Consider the following 6641-nt stretch of genomic DNA (forward strand, 5'->3'; position numbering starts at 1 on the left):
ATCTAAACGTAAGACCAGAAACTATAAAACTCCTAGAGGAGAACATAGGCAAAACACTCTCAGACATACACCACAGCAGGATCCTCTATGACCCACCTCCCAGAATATTGGAAATAAAATCAAAAATAAACAAATGGGACCTAATTAACCTTAAAAGCTTCTGCACATCAAAGGAAACTATTAGCAAGGTGAAAAGACAGCCTTCAGAATGGGAGAAAATAATAGCAAATGAAGCCACTGACAAACAACTAATCTCAAAAATATACAAGCAACTCTTACAGCTCAACTCCAGAAAAATAAACGACCCAATCAAAAAATGGGCCAAAGAACTAAATAGACATTTCTCCAAAGAAGACATACAGATGGCTAACAAAAACATGAAAAGATGCTCAACATCACTCATTATCAGAGAAATGCAAATCAAAACCACTATGAGGTACCATTTCACACCAGTCAGAATGGCTGTGATCCAAAAGTCTACAAATAATAAATGCAGGAGAGGGTGTGGAGAAAAGAGAACCCTCTTACACTGTTGGTGGGAATGCAAACTAGTACAGCTACTATGGAGAACAGTGTGGAGATTCCTTAAAAACCTGGAAATAGAACTGTCTTATGATCCAGCAATCCCACTGCTGGGCATACGCACTGAGGAAACCAGAAGGGAAAGAGACACGTGCACCCCAGTGTTCATCGCAGCACTGTTTATAATAGCCAGGACATGGAAGCAACCTAGATGTCCATCAGCAGATGAATGGATAAGAAAGCTGTGGTACATATACACAATGGAGTATTACACAGCCATTAAAAAGAATACATTTGAATCAGTTCTAATGAGGTGGATGAAACTGGAGCCTATTATACAGAGTGAAGTAAGCCAGAAGGAAAAACATAAATACAGTATACTAATGCATATATATGGAATTTAGAAAGATGGTAACAATAACCCGGTGTACGAGACAGCAAAAGAGACACTGATGTATAGAATAGTCTAATGGACTCTGTGGGAGAGGGAGAGGGTGGGAAGATTTGGGAGAATGACATTGAAACATGTAAAATATCATGTAAGAAACGAGTTGCCAGTCCAGGTTCGATACAGGATACTGGATGCTTGGGGCTAGTGCACTGGGACGACCCAGAGGGATGGTATGGGGAGGGAGGAGGGTTCAGGATGGGGAACACATGTATACCTGTGGCGGATTCATTTTGATATTTGGCAAAACTTATACAATTATGTAAAGTTTAAAAAAAAAAAAAAAAAAGAATTGTCAGTTTCTTCTGTCTAAGCCACCAGGGAATTCATGTGTATATGCCAATGCTAATCTCCTAATTTCCCTCCCCCACCTCCCTTCGTCTCCCTTTTGGTAACCAGAGGTCTGTTTTCCACGTCTATGAATCTAGTTCTGCTTTGTAAATAAATGAATTTGCATCAATTTTTGATTCCACATAAGTGATGTAATTATTTGTCCTACTTGGTCTGACTTACTTCACTTAATTTGAAATCTGTAAGTCCATTCAGGTTTCTGCAAATATTTACCTTCCAAGCAATATTTTCTTTTTTTTTTTAATTTCATTTTATTTTTAGATTTTACAATATTGTATTAGTTTTGCCAAACATCAAAATGAATCTGCCACAGGTATACATGTGTTCTCCATCCTGAACCCTCCTCCCTCCTCCCTCCCCATACCATCCCTCTGGGTCGTCCCGGTGCACCAGCCCCAAGCATCCAGTATCGTGCATCAAACCTGGACTGGCGACTCGTTTCATATATGATATTATACGTATTTCAATGCCATTCTCCCAAATCATCCCACACTCTCCCTCTGCCACAGAGTCCAAAAGACTGTTCTATACAACAGTGTCTCTTTTGCTGTCTCGTATACAGGGTTATTGTTACCATCTTTCTAAATTCCATATATATGTGTTAGTATACTGTATTGGTGTTTTTCTTTCTGGCTTACTTCACTCTGTATAATAGGCTCCAGTTTCATCCACCTCATTAGAACTGATTCAAATGTATTCTTTTCTAATTTTATTTTTAAATTACTTTCGTTGTTCAGTTTCTAAGTTATGTCTGACTCTTTGTGACCCCATGGGGTCAGACCAAGTAAGACAAATAATTACATCACTTATGTGGAATCAAAAATTGATGCAAATTCATTTATTTACAAAGCAGAACTAGTTTCATCTAGATGAATAAAAATAAGTTTGTAACATGCAATGTTTTGATAAAACAAGAGAAAATGTAAATATATTCTGGAGAATGTAAGTTAAATATGAGAGTTTCTGCTCTTATGCCGACAGCATAACGAACAGCAAAGTTATTTTCAAATGAGGAAATAAAGTAATTTTGGAGAATTGTTTCATGATGCAAGGAAAATCAGACAATTGACATGTGTTAAAAATTGCCTTAAAATAACCAACCTATTATCAAACTAATTGAAATTTTTTCATCACCATATTATTGAAATTGATGCTTATATGATTGCATTTTGTTAAAATTATGTGGGAATTCTTTTTTCTTTTTGTTGAACTTTTATGTAGGCATGACAGTTCCTTTGACTGCTAAACTACTTACTCAAACAAAAATGAGTGTTAAAAAGTAGTGTATTATGAACCATATATATCACTGGGTATTTTATATTTTTCATCAAATTTCTGAATTATGTAATAATATCTTAATTGTAAGATAAATAAGATGATATTTTCAAACATGTTAAACCATTAGCCTGAGAATCACACTGGTTAGTTAATTTAGCACTCCTCAACCTTCCCATAACTTTGCTGTCATTACTTGAACCATTTGTTTACTGGTTGCCTGGTATTGTTTATTTCATCTATTGTGTCTTCAGTTTTTGTACAGATTTCCTTACTATCACATGTTCAAAATGTTGTTTTATGACAATATTTTCTCCTCACTTGCCTTTTCACATTTCCTTTTACCTCTGTTAACACCATTAATTACATTATATTAGCTCAGAAGATGTTGTTTTAACCTATTATCGATTAAATGTGTTTCTTTTAAATACACAGTATCTTTTTACAAGTGCAAATTCTCAGAAAGATACACTGGATATTCATTAACCAGATATTTGCATGTTGCTTTCTGCTCAGATGAGGATTCCAAATTCATTATTTTCATTGCTGCCCTTTGTAATAACTTCTTCCCCATTCATCTCAACTCTCCTGTTTAACCACAGATTAAAAAAGAATCAGGGTTTTTGTCTTTTCTCATTTTAGTGTATTAGCTTCCAATTCGGAGGAATTATTTTGACTCTCTATCTAGGTCTCTTCTATAGTCAGAGATTCAGGTTAATGAAGTTATTTCTCTCCAATTTATTTATTTATTTATTTTTGTCTAAATGGCAACCCACTCCAGTACTCTTGTCTGGAAAATCCCATGGATGGAGGAGCCTGGTGGGCTGCAGTCCATGGGGTCGCTAACAGTCGGCATGACTGAGAGACTTCACTTTCACTTATATAATACATTTCTTTAAATCAATTTTATATAAATGCTTTTATTTGACATATCAATATTATTCAACCTCACATGCAAAAAAATCTATGTATCAATTGCCATTATGTAGAAAACAGATCAATGTACTGCAACCTCCCCACAAAAACCTTTTAAATACTTTTGAATTAATGCTAATTTCTGGTGAAAACAGGGTGAAAGCTTTATAGTGAGAGTGAAACAAAGTAGCATAATGAGAAAATTTAACCTCTGTGATATTGCAGTTTTGAATAATAGTTTAAAATAGAATTGGTGTCATGCAGGCCATTTTAAATGCCTCTTAACTATTTGCCATCTAAAATCATCATTGAGACTATAAATAGCATTAATAATAACTTTGTGAAGCCCTAGACTTGACAGTTTTTAAATATGAAAACCATGCACTTGCTATAAAAACATTAATTCTCTGTTTGCTTTTTATTTTTTCTTTTAAATAGACATATGGTGGCCTGGATATGACTTCAAACACTAAAAGTGTGCTAGCTTTTGCAAAGCCACTGTGGACAAATAATTCCTCATTAGTGGTTAAAATAGCATCTAGAAGTGAACTTGTTCTATCTTGCATTTATTTTACACGATTAAAAGCATCTTAAGATTATCCCTTAGTTACAAAAGATGAAAATCTATAAACATTTCATTAATTCTTTACTGCAACACATGCCACTGAGGGAATAACTGGACCGAAAGTTGTCATATCATCTATTTTACTAACAGTAGTTGTTTTTTTTTTTTTTTGGCATGAAGTTTCCAGCAACAAACACTTGAGCAACTTCACATTTAATGTTCTTTACCAATATCCAAAGCAAACTTCAATATCAGTAATGCATATTTTGTCTTAACACATGGAATATAAATATAAGAAATAAATTAATTTATAGATTTTGGCAATTTAAATCATAATGTATAAATAAAATATAAATTGTAATATGAATCTTAATGTATATTTCTCAAAAGTTCTTTACCTTTTTATGTAACAACAATCACATTGATTTACCCACTAACTATGCTTGATCACAGAGTATGTGTACATGCTGAATTGTGTCCAACTCTTTGAGATGCTATGGGCTGTAGCCCTCCAGGTTCCTGTGTCCATGGGATTTTCCAGGCAAGAATACTGGAGTGGCTGCCTTTCCCTCTTCTAGGGGATCTTTCCAACCCAGGGATCAAACCAGTGTCTCCTGCTTTGAGGCAGATTCTTTACCACTTAAACCATCACAGAAACCTTAGGATGCCCTATTTAAATTAATGTTCAGCAGTTCAAGCTGGGATTTTAAACAAATTTGTGTTTCTTTGGGATTCATCCCAGATAATTCAGGGAATTTGGTTAGATAATTTTAAAAGAAAGAAAGTTGCCTTCATGTATATGGCCACAATAATTGAAAAATATACAAAAGAATATTTTCTTTCCTTGGGTCAATTAGCCTTCTTTGTTTTGTACAATATTTTATTAACAGCAATTAACTTTTTATTTTCAAAATAATGTTTAAATATTTAAAAATTTTACAAATAATTGATTAAATCATATAATCATTTTCATTATAAATTGTTTTGCAATAGATTTATAAAGTAAGAGAGATTAAAAACATTTACTAAATCAATAACTAATATTAAAATTTTATTCATGTAAATGTATTTTTGGTAAATTTTATATTAGTGTGCTCATATTCACCCAAGCATATATTTTCTTTTTTTCTGAAACATTTGTGTATAACCTACACTAAACTCAAATGGAAAACCAGAGAAACATATCAGAATTAATTCTTCTAGGACTTTCATATAACCAGAACATACAAATATTTTCCTTTGTGTTATTCTTATTCTGTTATCTTGTCCTGTTGGTAGGAAACCTTCTGATCCTCTTCTGCATTCAATACAGTCCTCTTTTTAACCAACCAATGTACTATTTTCTCAGCTACTTATCCCTCATAGACATCTGCTATACCTCCAGCGTTACACCCAAACTAATTGGAGATCTGCTAGTAGAGAGAAAGACTATATCCTATGGAGATTGCATGCTACAGGTCCTTATCATGCACTTCTTTGGAGGTACTGAGATCTTTATTCTTACTGCCATGGCTTTTGATCACTATGTTGCCATCTGCAAGCCTCTCCGCTATGTGATTGTCATGAATAGAACAAGATGCAATCTTCTCCTCTTAGCTGCTTGAGCGGGTGGAGCTGTCCGTTCTTTTCCTCAATTTTTTATGGCAATCAGCTTGCCTTTCTGTGGTCCTAATGAAATTGATCACTATTTCTGTGATATTTTTCCATTGCTAAAAATTTCATGTACTGACACCTACATCACAGGTGTTCTTGTGATTGCCTTTTCAGGAATGCTTGACTTAGTTACATTTGCTGCCTTGTTTGTTTCCTATAGCATTATATTATTCACTTTAAATAATCGTTCAAACGAGGGAAGACACAAAGCCCTCTCTATCTGTGGGTTTCATATCACTGTGTTCATCTTATTTTTTGTACTTGTTATCTTTATCTATCTTAGACCTCCCACTATTTTCCCTGAGGATAAGGTATTTGCACTATTTTACACCATCATTGCCCCCATGTTCAATCACTTAATCTATACTCTAAGAAATGCAGAGATGAAAAATACTTGGAAAAATTTAGTATCAAACTTTGTTTTCAAAGGAAGCATACCTTTAAGGAACAAGTTGTTCAGCAAAGAGGTATTTAGAGTAGCAACTATTTTTTTTTTAATTCAATAACCTTTATTTTTCCACTGTCAGATACATTTATCTCTCATAATATACTTTACTGTAATTATTCCCTTTTCTCTGAAGTCTTTTATTTTATTTTTTTAAATTTTATTTTATTTTTAAACTTTACATAATTGTATTAGTTTTGCCAAATAGCAAAATGAATCCACCACAGGGTTCTATACATCAGTGTCTTTTTTGCTATCTCATATACAGGGTTATCATTACCATCTTTCTAAATTCCATATATATGCGTTAGTATACTGTATTGATGTTTTTCTTTCTGGCTTACTTCACTCTGTATAATAAGTTCCAGTTTCATCCACCTCATTAGAACTCATTCAAATGTATTTTTTTAAATGGCTGAGTAATACTAGGGCAAACTGCCAAATGTATTCAAATACATTTGAATGAG

The 6641-nt window shown here is 33.6% G+C and overlaps 1 pseudogene; it reads left to right on the forward strand.

The window, feature by feature from the left end:
- The first annotated feature begins 5239 nt into the window (after positions 1 to 5239).
- Positions 5240 to 6204, forward strand: LOC147352835 (olfactory receptor 4P4-like; annotated as a pseudogene).
- Positions 6205 to 6641: the final 437 nt, after the last annotated feature.

The sequence above is a fragment of the Bos grunniens genome, chromosome 19, assembly GCF_055505025.1.
Source record: "Bos grunniens cultivar Pamir isolate PY7600 chromosome 19, Bosgru_T2T1.0, whole genome shotgun sequence".
Taxonomy (NCBI): Eukaryota; Metazoa; Chordata; class Mammalia; order Artiodactyla; family Bovidae; genus Bos; species Bos grunniens.